The 15,144-nt window shown below is 41.3% G+C and overlaps 1 pseudogene; it reads left to right on the forward strand.

The window, feature by feature from the left end:
- The first annotated feature begins 3,191 nt into the window (after positions 1 to 3,191).
- LOC133814439 (ABC transporter B family member 15-like) lies at positions 3,192 to 9,774 on the forward strand (annotated as a pseudogene).
- The last annotated feature ends 5,370 nt before the right edge of the window (positions 9,775 to 15,144 follow it).

Genomic DNA, 15,144 nt, shown 5'->3' on the forward strand with positions numbered 1-15,144 from the left:
AGATGTTGAAGCATTCTTGCAGGTCTTTGATGTGTTCTTCGACCTTCTTTGACTTGACCAGCATGTCGTCGACATATACTTCCATGTTAACGCCGATCAGCTCTTTGAACATATGGTTGACTAGTTGCTAGTAAGTCGCACTAGCGTTTTTCAAACCAAAGGGCATTACTTTATAATAGTAAAGTCCCATATCTGTTTGAATGTTAGTGTGATCCTCATTAGGTGGGTGCATACTGATTTAATTGTATCCAGAGTATGCATCCATGAATGATAAAATTTCATGCTCAGATGTAGCATCGACTAGTTGGTCGATTCTTGGAAGTGGGAAACAATCCTTCGGGCAGGCTTTATTAAGATCTGTGAAATCCACGTACGTCCACCACTTGCCATTTGTCTTGGGAACTAGTACAGGATTAAAGACCCAAGATGGATAAAATGCTACCCTGATGTATCCATTTTCTTTCAGCTTCTCAACTTTTTCTTTTAGGGCCTTCGATCTGTCTTTGTCGAGCAGCCTTCTTTTTTGTTGTACAGGTGGAATGTTTTGGTCTATATTTAAGACATGGTTTATCACTGCTGGGTCTATCCACACCATATCTTTATGCGATCAGGAAAACACCTCCTGGTGCTCCTTAAAAAACTCCACCAGTTTGTTTTTTATTGTTGTCTCTAAGTTATTACCAACTTTCACAACCCTGGTCGGATCTGCTTCTTCTAATTGGACATCTTCAAGGTCCTCCATGGGTCCAACGTTCTCTTCAAAATCCCCAAAGTGAGGATTTAAGTCTCTATCCTCACTTTGGGCAACACCCTATTTGGTGACCTGTTCACTTGATTGTTCTTGTGTTTCATTTGTTACCAGCAACCTTTTCTCGGCTTTTTCCTGATCCGCCTCTTTTTGATTTTGTGATCGAGGAATTATAACATTCCCATGCTTCTCGCTGGTTTCCCAACACGCATCCAATTCCTGCGTCGATTGGAAACTTCATGGCCAAATTCCATACTGAGGTCACTGCCCGCAGATCGATGAGAATGGGCCTTCCAATCACAGCATTATATGTGGAAGGACAATCAACTACTATGAAAGTAGAAAGTAATGTCCTGTTCACAGGTGTAGCCCCTACTGTGACTGGAAGCCTGGTTGATCCAGTTGGCGCGAGTCCTTCGCCGGAGAAACCATAAATGGTTTGGTTGCATGGTTCCAAATCTGGCACTGATAATTTCATTCTTTCCAGTGAATATTTATAAAAAATGTTGACCTAGCTTCCTGTATCCACCAACACTCACTTGACCGTCATGTTGGCGATCTGAACATCTATGACCAGAGGATCAGAATGGGGAAATCGAACATGTAGAACCTCTAGCTCGGAGAAAGTTATTGATTCTTCCTCTATTCAAGATTTTTTGGGAGTTCGCTCCTCGATGTTCAACATTTCAATATCCTGATCACGACGTAAGGTTCTGTCATATCTTTCTCTTGCCTTCCCACTATCACCTGCTATGTGTTGTCCTCCGCAGATGGTTAATAATGTTCCAGCAACTGAAGCTGACTATAAAGGAGGCGAGCATTGGCGTACAGGTGGATGCTCGTTGCCTCCTTGAGCCTCTTGCTGAGAACCTCCAGTTGCTCGCACATACCTCCTCAGATGTACTTGTATGATAAGGAACTCAATCTCATCCTTGATCTAGTTGTACTCGTTGGTGTCATGGCCATAGTCGTTATGAAAACGATAAAACTTGGTAGGGCCTCTGTTGGATATATTTTTCCTGATTAGGGTTCATCGCCTAAAGGGAGCAGTAGGGTGACTGGTTTGGTATACCTCTGCTCTGCTATTGACTAGGGCTGTGTAATTGGTGAACCTCGGTTCGTATCTATTTTGTTTCGGGCGCTTGTTATCAGACGTTGTCGGCTTGTGGTTCACCCTTTTTCCCCCATTCTTCCCATTATTTTTGTTGTTGCCATTGGTTTTTCCAGATCCATTGGTGGCTTTGGTGGGCTCTTCTTTCTGGCCCTAGTCGTCTATAGGAGACTTTCCTTCATTGGCGATGGCCTCCTCAAGCTTGATATACCTGCTGCTCGATCCAGAAATTCCTGAGTGCTCTTGACTCCATTATTTCGCAAACTCTTCCAAATGGATGAATGGCGGAGTACCCCAGCAGTGAGAGCCATCATCTTTCCCTTATCCCCAACTGTCTTGGCCCCAGCAGCTGCTCGCATGAATCGTTGAATATACCCCTTCTGGGTCTCTCCTTCCTTCTAGCGTATTTCAACCAGCTGATTGGCCTCGGTCAGATGTACTCGACCAGCATAGAACTGTCCATAAAACTCCTTTACGAGCATTTCCCAAGAAACTATATTGGCTGGAGGGAATTTGAAATAACACTCCTGAGCAATTTCGGATATGGTGGTCGAAAAAATTCTGCACCGAGCATCATCTGACACCTTTTGGATGTCCATCTATATTTCAAATTTGTTAACGTGAGAAACAGGAGTGCCTCTTCCACAGCTATTCTATGCACAAATGGAGTGCCCTTTCTCCGATCAAATTCTATATGGGATGTCCTGCTCTCAACTAGTTGCTAGACAACCTGATGTAAGGCATCTAGCTGGGTATGTACAACATCCTGTACTGCTGGAGCGATGGTGCTGAGGGGAATTACTTGTCGTGTCATTCCCTTCGATCATTGAGAACATCCCTCAGATATTCTTCCCTACGACTTTGCTCGCTCACACCTAGTCGATCAAATACATTGGGATGTTTAGGTGGCCCCCAACATTCTGGCTTATTGGTCAGTTGTCCATTGGCGGAGGGTTCTGTCCTTCACCCCTCTCCTCTTGCCATCGACCAGCATTCCTCCTGCCAGAGTCCGCCTCATTATAATCATGGTCATCTCTAAATTGTGACCTATGACGGTGTGAACTGCTGTTCGCATTATTTCCCTCTCTCCCTACTGGAACGTCCTAATAGATAGGTGGAATCTTGCGTTGTCGGTAGGTCCCCTGGCATTATTATGTCGTGGGGGACCCTTGACCGCAGAGCCTGACTCCACCTTCCTTCTGCTTCCTGAAGGACGTTGTCCTCTACTTGGAGGGTTTTGTTCCTCAGCCGTCTGGCGTCTAGGGCTTCTAAGATGTTGTCCGGCCCTATTCTACCTTTGCTGCTGGGTGTTATCTCGACCAGCGCAAGAGGATGGTTGATGCTCAGGATCCTGGAACGGCCTCTCCTGTTAAGCAGCAGGGGGTTGCTCTAGCCTCTGAGGATGCATTGGTTGTGGCGGATTGTGATGATGCTGGGGATGTTCTGAATGTGGATTTTATTATGGGTGAGTATTAGGTGGTTGATCTGATTGGGAAGCAGGTGCAGGCTATCCTCGTGCTAATTAAATGGTTGCCTCCAAGGCTACAGTGGCATCCCTTTGCCGGCGGTCCATGTCAGCTTGCCGCTCATTCAGTTCTTGACGTTGCCGATCAATCTCCCTCTGCTGCAACACCATTGTTTCGGCCACATTCTCTTGATTAGCTCTCAAATGAGCTAATTCTTCTTGCAACACAATCAAAGTTATCCTCAAAGTTTCAGCATCCATCGTCTCCTCTTCCAATTGCGCCTATGGCTCATCCTAAGCTACACCTTGTGGAGGAGGTTGATTTGGCACATTCCCAGAGGTTTGCCCAGTTTTGCTAGTTGTTTTCGCCATTTGATCTTCTTGGAGGTCTTGAGTTCAGCTCTCAACAAAAGCACCAAAATGTTGACCCTTGATTTGGTCAACGACACGAAGTCAAATAAAACGACAAAAATTAGAAGAATTCAAGTCACGAAGATAAATGACACAAGGATTTATAGTGGTTCGACCCCAAGTGATGGTAATGAACTACATCCACTTAGTGTTCTTATTAATGTAATGAGAACCTATGATCAGTAAACAAGAGTTTACCAAGTTTCACAAGCTCAGTAATAGATACAAAGAATTGTCTAAGAACAATTATTCTCTCTTCCTCCCTTTTTTTAAGAGTCCCTCTCATGAGCCCTTTGAGTCTTCTTTATAGGCTCAAGGATCTACCTCTAGGTCGATGGGCCTTGATTACATTTAATACAAACATATATGAATAATAATGGAAATTACATTTTTTACATAAATGCAAGATCAAATATCTCTAGAAAATATCTTATATACTGCGACCAGCCCTAGTCGCCTAAGAAATATGTCCTCTGCCGTACGTATTCTCCTCTGGTCGATGGTCGACCAGAACATAACTACTTAAATAGTCATGCACATCTCACGTGCGTACTAATCTTGCCACGTCATCAAGTGAATCTTTTTTGGGTAAACAATCCTCCCTGGCAACGGTGTTGTAACGACCCAAATCCGCTAATAAGGCTTAAGGGCCTTGATTAGTGTGCCAGGAGGGCAGGTTGGGATTTATGTGTGATTTATGAGTTAAATGCATGGTTATGATTTAAAGCATGTTATTTGATTATTTATTTATCTGAGATGCATGACTATGAGTATTAGTATGCATGTAGGCCCTGATTGTGTTTGAAGGGCATAATTGTAATTTTAGCCCGCTGAGGGCATATATGTGATAATGGTATTCCGTGATTTGTACCACATGAGTGTGGTGTTATTATTGTGATGCACGTGCCGAGACGGTCCTAGAGAGCAAATTTAACTTAAGAGTCACAACGAGAATTCTATAGCCGGCTCAGGAGGAGCCTAGGGGTACCTCGCGAATTTTATGGCTAAGTTGAGATTTAGCGGGTAATGGTTATTGGTGATTGAGTAACTTGGGTAACCATTAGTTACTGCTGGGAGTAACAAGTTTAGTTGGAAAATGGTAGAATTGAAATATTAGTAAAAGGACTTAAGTGCCCTTGAGGTTAGTTAGGAAAGGATAGGAAAGGAGGGGTAAAATGGTCATTTGGCTGGGAATTTGATATATGGCAGCTGGGTATTAAGGGGTACACGGTTTGGGGCTTGGTCATTTGGGTGTTTTGATAAAGTGAAGAGAAGAAAAGGAGAAGGAAAAGCTAGGGCATGAAGAAGAAGAAGATGAGTGGAGGAGCTGAAATTGGAGACTTAGGGGATGAAGGAAGCTTAGGGTTGGATTCTCTGCTTAAGGTAAGGAATTTATGCATAATTAAGTTTGATTAATGTTTTGATTTGTGAAATTTGAAGCATGGTTTAAGCTTTTCAAGCTTTGGTTTATGTTTTTTGTTTATGGGTTTAGATTTCTTAAGTTGAGATCAAATGGTTGGATTTTTGGTGGAATTGTGTTGTTTAAACCATCCTAATGTTTTGATTATTAATTGGTTTTGAATTGGGAGCTTTGGGATGGCTTAAGGTGAGGTTTTAAGCTTGAAAATGGTGGGTTTTTCTGGGTTCGAAGGGTCGGGCCGCGGCATGGTTCTTGGAGGGCCGCGGCCCTTGAAGGCTAAGATGCACTGAGGATGGAGGGCGGGCCGCGGCATGGTCCTTGTAGGGCCGCGACCCTTACCTGTTTCTGGGAATTTTGTGGCCCTGTTTGGGGGCCATGCCACGGCATGGTTGGGCCATGCCGCGGCGCTTAAGGAATTTTGGGATTTTGAGAATTTAGGCTTGGGAATTTAACCTAGGGTGCTCGGGGTTGAGTCTTTTACCATGTTTGGTGAATTTCAACGTTCCGAGTACTAGAACTTGGCCTGGAAGCTCATTTAAGGTTGTTAAAAGTGTCTTTTGTGTGTTGTGACTAGGCTTTCGGGGAGGCTCGTGCTAGTGGACCGTGCTCGTGACCGTAGTGCATCGGAAAGCAAGGGATACGGGTAAGAAAACTATAACACCCGTAGGATAGGGCGTGGGCCCATAGTGTGATTGCCAGGCATGGCCCTATATTGCATGTTGCATGATGAGATGATTGCAGGGCGTGGCCCCAGATTGTGTTGTGTGCAAATGTTTAACCTTAAATGAATCATGATGTGTGTGAATGATTATTTCGAATGTACTATATGTGTGATTATGATGAAATGAACGGCAAGGGCCGAGTGCGGCGTAGGCCGGGGCGGCCGTGGGGCCGAAAGTAACACACAGCACATGGGATGCTTATATTCAGGGTGGGACCCAAGGGATACATGAGTTATCCTCGCGGTGAGAACCGATACCCCAGGCTTCGGTAAGGCTCTGGGGCGGCATGGCCGTGTTTGCTTAGTCTAATGGTTGACTTGTTTATCTGTGGATTATCTGTTATGATAAACTGTATAAACTGCATATGTTATGTTCTGGATGAGTTTTCTTGCTGGGCTTCGGCTCACGGGTGCTCTGTGTTGCAGGTAAGGGCAATGACTGAGTCAACCAACCATGAGTACGGAGAGCGTGAAGCGACGCGTACATGTTTGGCCTGCCCGACTGCTTTGGTTGGGGGTTTATTCGAAAATGGCTGTAATAATCTATGATTTTTATGATTAATCAACTGTAAACTTATTTCAATATGTAAATAGTTTTCAAACCTTATTTTGGGATCCCAAGTGTTTTATACTAGAAGCTTTTTAATGAAACGTCGCATTTTCAAAGATTACAGCCCTAACTTTTATTAGTCACACTTTTGCTTCAAAACCTCGGTTAGCGAGTTCATTGCACTGTTTTGTCTTAAAACTCACTTAGTAACGGCTCTAAGGAAGTAGGGCATTACAGGTGTCAAAAACTTGTTGTGCTAATTTTTAAAACAATGCAAGTGCACGTTATTGCAACAAGTAGTAAAGTGAAAGTAGAGTATCGACCCCACAGAGAATTTATCACCAAAATTTGTCAAGTACTAAAATGATTTCTTCTTGTTTTTATCCAAACAATAATAGAATTGAATATTAAAGAAAATTAAAATAAGCAATTAAAAAAACAATTAATCAAATTTTAGAGAAACCTAGGATTATAGTTTTCCTTCAATATTTCACTTGTACATGATTATTCTCACATAATTCTATCAATCAATACAAGATGTTAGCCAAGAATCCACAAATATTCACAAGCCTCTCCTAATGGTCATGCAAAAATATCTTATCTAATCAATTATCTATATTCCTATGATAATCAAATTAGCATAAAACTCATTAAGCACAGGTTCATTTAACAGTTATATAAGTCCCACAGGTATATTCCTATCCTATGTGAAACTTACAGATTTTACTCAGTGATCATACATCATTCTATTCGTGGTCAAACACAAAACTCTTTTTTTCCAAGTTCCTTAAGGTTCTCGAATCAATCTAATTAGTGGCCAGTCTATCAGAAGCATTAAGCATAGAATAGAATGAACAACTTAATATTGATTTTAGAATTAAGATCAAATAACAAATTCAAGCTACATATCAAGTTTCAATTGCAATCCTAGAATAAGAAATAAGCTCATAATAGGACTAGTTCAAACCATGAAAAATATCATAAACAAATTCATCAACATGGAGTTTACAAGGAAAAACAAAAGGAAAAGAATTTAAGAGATGAAAATTCTTGGCAATAAACTCTGCTAATCTTCAAAACTTTGATTCTTCTCTTTCTCCTTCTCACTCTAGGCCTTGTGAGTTACTTTCTCTCTCTAAAAGTCTGCCAAAATTCGTGCTCCTCCAAGCCCTTTATATCCTAGGTCGAAATTTGCAAGAACAAGGAGCAAAGAGAGTAGTTTTCCATTTTCTGAATTTCCACTCAGCATCGCGACACTAACTCTGGCCATCGCGATGCTGAATCCTGATTCTTCACTAAATTCCTTCTTTCTTCATCAATTCTTCTTGCATTTTTTTTACTTTCTCCAATGACATTCAAAACTAAAAAAAATACTCAAATTAAGTAAAATAAACTATAAACATTAACAAACAATAAGTTCTAATGTACGATACTTTGATTTGCAAGTTACAAGTACATCCGAGATCATCCCTAGTGTCTCCAACAACAACCTCGTCATTCAAGATGTTCTTAGCGAAAAGGTTAAGCAATTCCTTTTAATATTGTTTTCTAATACAATTTTCTTAAAAAAAATTACTGTTTTGGATCTTTTGTACCAGCTTCCAAACTTCGCGATGAATTTTTTGATGTTCTCCGAGAGCTATATAGTGGCATTCATATTGTTGTGGAGGCTTGCAGTAGTAGGTCTTCCATTTGTAGTTATATTGATAATTCTAGGCTTAATATACGGAAGGACTTTGATAGGATTGGCTAAAAAGATTCGAGAATAGTACAACACGACCGGGACCATAGCAGAGGAATCCATATCTTCGATAAGCATCGTTTATTCAGTCATTGTAGAAAGCAAAACCATAACAGAGTTCTCTGCAGCTTTACAAGGGTTAGTCTTGTTAGGCTTGAAGCAAGGTTTGGCTAAAGGCTTGGCCATTGGAAGCACTGGCATACTCTTTGCTATTTGGTCTTTTATGCCATATTACAGTAGTATAATGGTCATGTATCATGGTGCTCAAGGTGGAACTATTTTTTCTGTTGGTGCTAGTGTAGCCACTGGTGGATTGTAAGTTTTTTTGTGTGTTTTTCTTCTAAAATTTGTGGGAGTAGTTTCTCCAAATCCCAACTAATTCTGTTAATAACAACCTCATTAACTTTCAGTCCTTGGTCTATAAAAGGACATGTGGGGTTCACTTGTTAGAAGACACAACAAAAATAGACAAGAGAAAAATGAAGAGAGAAGAACACAGTGAAGAGCACTACACAGATGAAACAACAGAAAAGCCAGATTAGACAAGAGAGCTCAAGTGTGGAAATAAAGATTGAGTATTGAGAAGGTTATGAGAGCTGGGTTTGGGGAACTGTATTGAGAAGCACAACTGTTGGGAAAGTGCTTGCTCAGGGATTGAGAGGAAAACACATGTGTGATTGAGTGTTTTAGAGAGTTTGATCCAAGATTGTTCTAAGAAGCTCCATTGAAGTCTTGTACTCATTTCGTTGATTGAATAAAGAAAAGATAGTGGTTCCTAAAACTGGATTAGGTTCAAGATCACATTGATCTTGTTCTGAACCAGTCTATATACTTGTGTTGATTTATGCTTTCATATTTTTCATTTTCTAATTGTTTGATAATTAATCTTACTGATTTGTGTTCATAAATTCATCTCTGGTTTACTGAGATTCATCTGAGGTTCTGGAATTGGGAAATTTATCCTCATTTCCAACAAAATTAAAAGCAAAAATCTTTATCCATAAAGATTTTTCATGTTCTCTAGCGAAAACCATTGATGGGAAACTTCAAATATATTTATATATTTCTTTTTTAAATCATTATTTTGTTTTTATTTATAAAAAAAAAAAACAGAGCATTAGGAGGTGGTTTATTGAACTTGAAGTACTTCTCCGAAGGATGTTCAGCATGAGAACGCATAATGGAAGTGATTAAAAGAGTTCAGAAAATCGATTTAGAGAGCATGAAGGTGAGATATTAGAGAATTTTTCAGGCGAAGTTGAATTCAATCACATTGAGTCTGCATACCCGTCGAGGCTCAAAAGTATAATTTTCAAAGATTTTTGCTTAAAAATTCCATTGGGAAGGACAGTGGCGATGCAGAGATTTTATGACCACTTGAGGGTGAGATATGCCTTGATGGGATCGCCATTAATAAGCTTCAACTCAAGTGGCTAAGGTCGAAAATGGGTTTGGTGAGTCAGGAACCAATGCTTTTTGCCACCTCTATTGGAGAAAACAATTTATTTGGAGAAGAAGATGCTGATTTTGAAGAGGTTGTGGAGGCTGCAAAAGCTTCTAATGCTTATAATTTTATCTCAAAGTTGCCTCAGGGCTATGAAACCTAAGTTAGTTTTTGTCTTTTATTCTCTATTATTATTATTAGATAAGAAGAGTTCGTATCACTTATGTAAACTTTTAACAGTTTTTATTGTAACTTATTACTACGGAGCAACCCTCTTTAGTTTAATTAGTAGGCAAAAGCATAACAATCACTTTGAACGGTTACATTATTAGTATAGTACTATATAATGAAAATTGTTATGTACTATCTCCGTGTCAAAGTACTTAAAATAATTATCTAAGAATATTTTTGTGTAAATATAAAATTACAGGTTGGTGAAAGAGGTGTTCAAATGTCATAGGACGAAAAAAATGGAGAATTTCCATTGTAAGAGCAATAATAAAGAAACCTCGAATCCTTCTCCTCGATGAGGCAACCAGCGAGTCGCCCAAGAAGCGCTTGACATGGCCGCGGTGGGTTGAACCACCATCGTCATTGCCCATCGACTCTCCACCATTCGTAATGCCAACGTCATCGCTGTTGTCCAAAATGGGCATGTCTTAGAGACAGTATTAGAATTGCTACACATTTCTAGAATTTTTAGTCTAGAAATTTCTAGTAAAACCTGAAAAAAGCAAGTAAATTAGAAGAGTCTAGAATACTTTGTACTCTAGAATTTCCTAATCACATCTAACAAGAATCTAGAGTAAAAATATTTATTGAAAATTGTAAAATTTGGTTAGCTTACCACCGACTTTAACAACTATAAATATCACCAATGGATTGCAAATGTGTACAAGAAAAATTAGAAACAAAAAGTATTAATAAAAGCCTAGTGATTTTTCTATAGGCCTCCCATTCTCTATATACATAAAACCTTCCTTTGTGACTTGTCCCATCCGGTACATCAATCAATCACCTATATCTTACGCTAGTCTCATCATATTTTAGCTCCTACTACTACTACTACCACTACTACTGTTGCTACTGCTACTGCTACTACTACCTTTTCTCATCTATTTCCCAGACCAAACTAATACAAAATATAATTATTTTCTCAATTCCAAATACATAAACCATCAACGATACCAGAGCCTCATTCGATCAACATCGGGCATAATTTTTCCAACTCACCATGAGTTATGATTCTAGCCGTTCATCTCTACCTCCTCCAATTTTTTATGGAGAAAATTATGATATTTGGTCCATCAAAATGAGGACCTATTTTCGTTCACAAAATCTATGAAAAATTGTTGAAGATGGAATTAGTGTTCCTAAAGACAAGTCTTCATTTACGGAGACTCAGAAGAAGGTCCTAGAGGAGAATCAACAAAAAGATTTTGAAGCGTTATTCTGCTTGCAGCAAGCTATGGAAGATGGTCTATTTCCACAGGCTATGGGCACATAAACTACGAAAGAAGCATGGGACACTGTTATCCCCAAGATTTCAATTCGATGACGTGGCAATCAGAAGTGACAAGTGGCAATGCATGGTCAGTAAATGGCACATGAATAGTCAATAAATGTGTAGGCTCTTCAAAGTTGTGATAAAGTGATCTGACCGATCTGATAGAATTTTTGTTCGGCCGGTAAAGATTTTTGACTGACCAGTCAAGTGTCATGCTAGACCAGAGATGTGCCATGTTAGACCAGAGAAGTGTCATGCTAGACCAGAGATGTGCCATGTTAGACCAGAGATGTGTCATGTTAGACCGGTGGAGTGCATGGCCGACCGGTGAGGTGTTTGGCTGACCGGTGGAGTGCATGGCCGACCAGTTAGGTGTTTGGCCGACTGGTGGAGTGCATGGCCATCCGGTCTTTCTTCAAGGAGTGAAGTTGGCCGACTAGAAAGATCATCGTTATGCAAGCGAAGTTCCAGTAACGGCTTCGGCTAGAATTAGTCATACCTACGCGGGAATCTCCCAGTTTATCCCAAAGAAGTCGCATATTGTTGTATTTTAAATATTATTATTAATTAAATATTGTGAGAGTAATAGAAATGACCCAGTCAATAGGAATATCTGATGTACGATCCATGAGCCTATAAATAAATGGCTCATGGCATCATTTTGGGGGATCTAATCTTTTAAACTGAGAAAAACTCTCTATTGTGGAGACTTTGGGACTGTTACTTGGGGTATTCTTGGGGCATTTTCTAAGAGAGTTTAGAGAGAGAAACTATGTATTATTCTACTTACACTTAAGAAACTCAGTTGGCTCAAGTTCATCTGATCTTAAGTGTAGGATATATATCACAACTCCAAGTGGATTAGGCTATTACCAATAAATTGGGGCTGAACCACTAAAAAATTATCTGTGTCGTATTTTTCTCTTGAAGGTTCATTGTAGTTTTGATGTCTACTCGTCGTTGGCCAAAATCATGGTCAACATTTTGGTGCTTTCATTGAGAGCCTGAAGAGAAGAAACACACAACTATCATATCAAGATGGCCCCCAAGAATACCAATGTGGCATCCAAAAAGTCAGGCGTGTCAAAAAAGCCTGCTAGATCAGAAGGTCCTGGACCGCAGAACCCAGAGACTGAGCCCAGGGTCTTTCTCGAGGAGATCACCCCAAAATTTGAACAACTCCAGGAAGCAATAGGCGCTTTCCAAGAGGAGATGATGCAATTCAATGCTTGGTAGGAGTATTTTGCTGAAGAGATGGCCAGGCAGAGAGCTGTGTTAGAGCAGCAAAGGCGCGATATGGAGGCCAGAAGCGAAGAGCTCAGACAGCAATAGGAGGAGGTCGACCGGAGACATCGTAAAGCAACACTTGCTCTAGAGGCGGCTACCAAGTTGGCCCAAGCCAATGCTCAAGCTGTGGCACAAGCAGCCACCCAGGAACCAAGAAATAATAATGCTGGTTGGAGGACCACTGCAGAACCAATTCTCGGGAACGGGACAGAAGCATGAGTAACCCCCCTAGTCGGGGAGATGATGGGGTTCGATCCAGAACTGCCTCGACGCAAAGGGAGAACTCTAGAACCCCCTCCAGGAGCCACCAATCAGAAACGTCTAGATCAGGGAGTCACTGATCGGGCAGTAAAAGGACTCCACCCAGGCAGGATCAGAACAGGACTCCTCGAGAAATGAGGACTTCACAATTCAGAGATGGGCATGGTCGTGATGAGGCTGATAGTCATCACACCAACCAGTCAAGGAAAAGAGGGGCAACAACCAACAAGAAGGAAAAGACTGCCTGGGACGTACCGAAAAGCCTCCACTGCACCCTGGCCAGCAGCGCAGTGGCAGGAGCAAGTCCCGCGTAGTAAGCCCTCTGAAAAATCGAAAAGTACGATGTTTGATTGGGCAGGAGAGCATGCTTCCCGGAAGGATCCGAGGGAGATTATCACCCACAAGAGGAGGACCGTCCCAGTCGAAGGGAAAAATCTGAACCGCCCTGCCAGTCAAGTAGAAATACTTGACAATAGTGCACCAGATGGTAATGCCCGACCAGACGGTCAAGACCTTGGAACTTCATCAGTTGCACCAGCCATCCAAGCCCAGCTTGACGTGCTAACGGCTACAGTGCAAGGTTTGTCAAAACGACCTTCCGGGATGGATGCAATAGACCACCGGAGTGGCAGCCCATTTTGTGCCCGGATTAGAGCAGCCCAGCCTCTGGCAAAATATAAAGCACCGGTTCTGCCAATATATACAGAAAAGGCGGATCCCATCAGACATGTTGGGAAGTTTGAGGACCAGATGATATTACTCGGAGTAAGTGATGATTATCGGTGTAGATTTTTCCCGACTACTTTGTCAGATACCGCCCAAGAATGGTATTGGAATTTTAAGCCGAACTCCATAACCTTTTGGGAAGCATTCAGGAAAGAGTTTTGTAGACAATTCAACACTGCCCGGACTCCACCAGTTTATGTCAACCATTTGGCAGATATCAAACAAGGAAAAGATGAGTCTTTAAAGAATTATATACAGAGATTCATGAGAGAAGCCAATAGAGCAACTATTGTAGGAGACGAGGGAAAGATGGTTGAAATATCCGCTGGGATAACTTATCGGTGCCCTTTGTGGGATAGTATACATAGAAATTGTAACGACCCAAATTAGCTAACAAGGCTTAAGGGCCTTGATTAGCGTGCCAGGAGGGCATGATGGGATTTATGCGTGACTTTGATGAGTTAAATGCATGATCATGATTTAAAGCATGTTATATGACTATTTGTTTATCTGAGATGCATGACTATGTATATTAGTATGCATGTAGGCCCAGATCGTGTTAGAAGGGCATAACTGTAATCTTGTCCATGTTGGGCATAACTGCATTGATATGCGATAATTGTACTATGTGAATCGTACCACGTGTGTGTGGTGTTTTTATTGTGATGCACGTGCCAAGACGGTCCTAGAGAGCAAATTAACTTAAAAGTCACAACGGGATTTCTATACCTGGCTCGGGAGGAGCCTAGGGGTAATTCGGGGATTTTGTATCATAGTTCTTGAGAGATTCTGGTAACTTGTGTAGCTGTTAGTAACCATAGAGAGTAACAGGTTTTGATGGTAAAATGGTAGAATTGTAATGGATAGGAAATGACAAGTAAGCCCTTGAGGTTTAGTTAGGAAAGGATAGGCAAGGAGGGGTAATGTGGTCATTTGGCAAGGGTAATAGACAAATTTCAGCTGGGTTATATGGGGTGAACGGTTTGGCATTTATCCATTTTGGAGGTTTTGTTTAAAATTTAGAAGAAGAAAGCTAGAAGGAGACCTAGGGCAAGAAGAAGAAGAAGGAGAAGAAGAGGAGTGAAGGAGCTGAAACTTGAGACTTAGGAGATGAATCAAGGATGCAGAGGGTTGGATTCTTCATTCAAGGTAAGGATTCTAAGTAAATTTAAGGCTTGTTTCTGTTATGGTTTGAGGAATTTAAGCATGGTTTAAGTTTGGTTTTTTGTTTTATATTTTCTGAAGTTGAAAATCAAAGATGTGGATTTTGGGGATTTGATTGTGTGTTTGGGTTTCTTTGATTGTGTTTATGAGTTGTTAAATGGTCTATGTGGGGTTTTGAATTGATTTTGGGGCTTAGGTGTGAGTTTGGGGATGATTTGGGAGTGTTTTGGATGATGAAATGCAGAGGAAAAACCCAGTTTTTCTGGGTTTGCGAAGGAGCGCCGCGGCCCTGTTCTTGGGCGGCGCGGCGCGAGGCTGTTTTCAGTCAGGGGAGATTTCTGACTTCGCTGGGCGGCGCGGCCCTTGCGGGTAGCGCCGCGGCGCTACGCCTTTTTCAGGATGGGAAATTTTGCATTTTTGGGCATTTGTTCTAGGGGCTCGGGGGATGTTTCTGATGAATTGTTTTAGGAATTTGGGAGTCCCGAGAGTGTGGGATTGGTCCCGGGAAGTGGTTTTGAATTGATTAGTATTAAAGGATGTTCTATGTGTGTTGTGACTAGGCTATTGGAGAGGCTCGTGCTAGAGGAC

Source organism: Humulus lupulus, chromosome 2 (genome assembly GCF_963169125.1).
Source record: "Humulus lupulus chromosome 2, drHumLupu1.1, whole genome shotgun sequence".
NCBI lineage: Eukaryota > Viridiplantae > Streptophyta > Magnoliopsida > Rosales > Cannabaceae > Humulus > Humulus lupulus.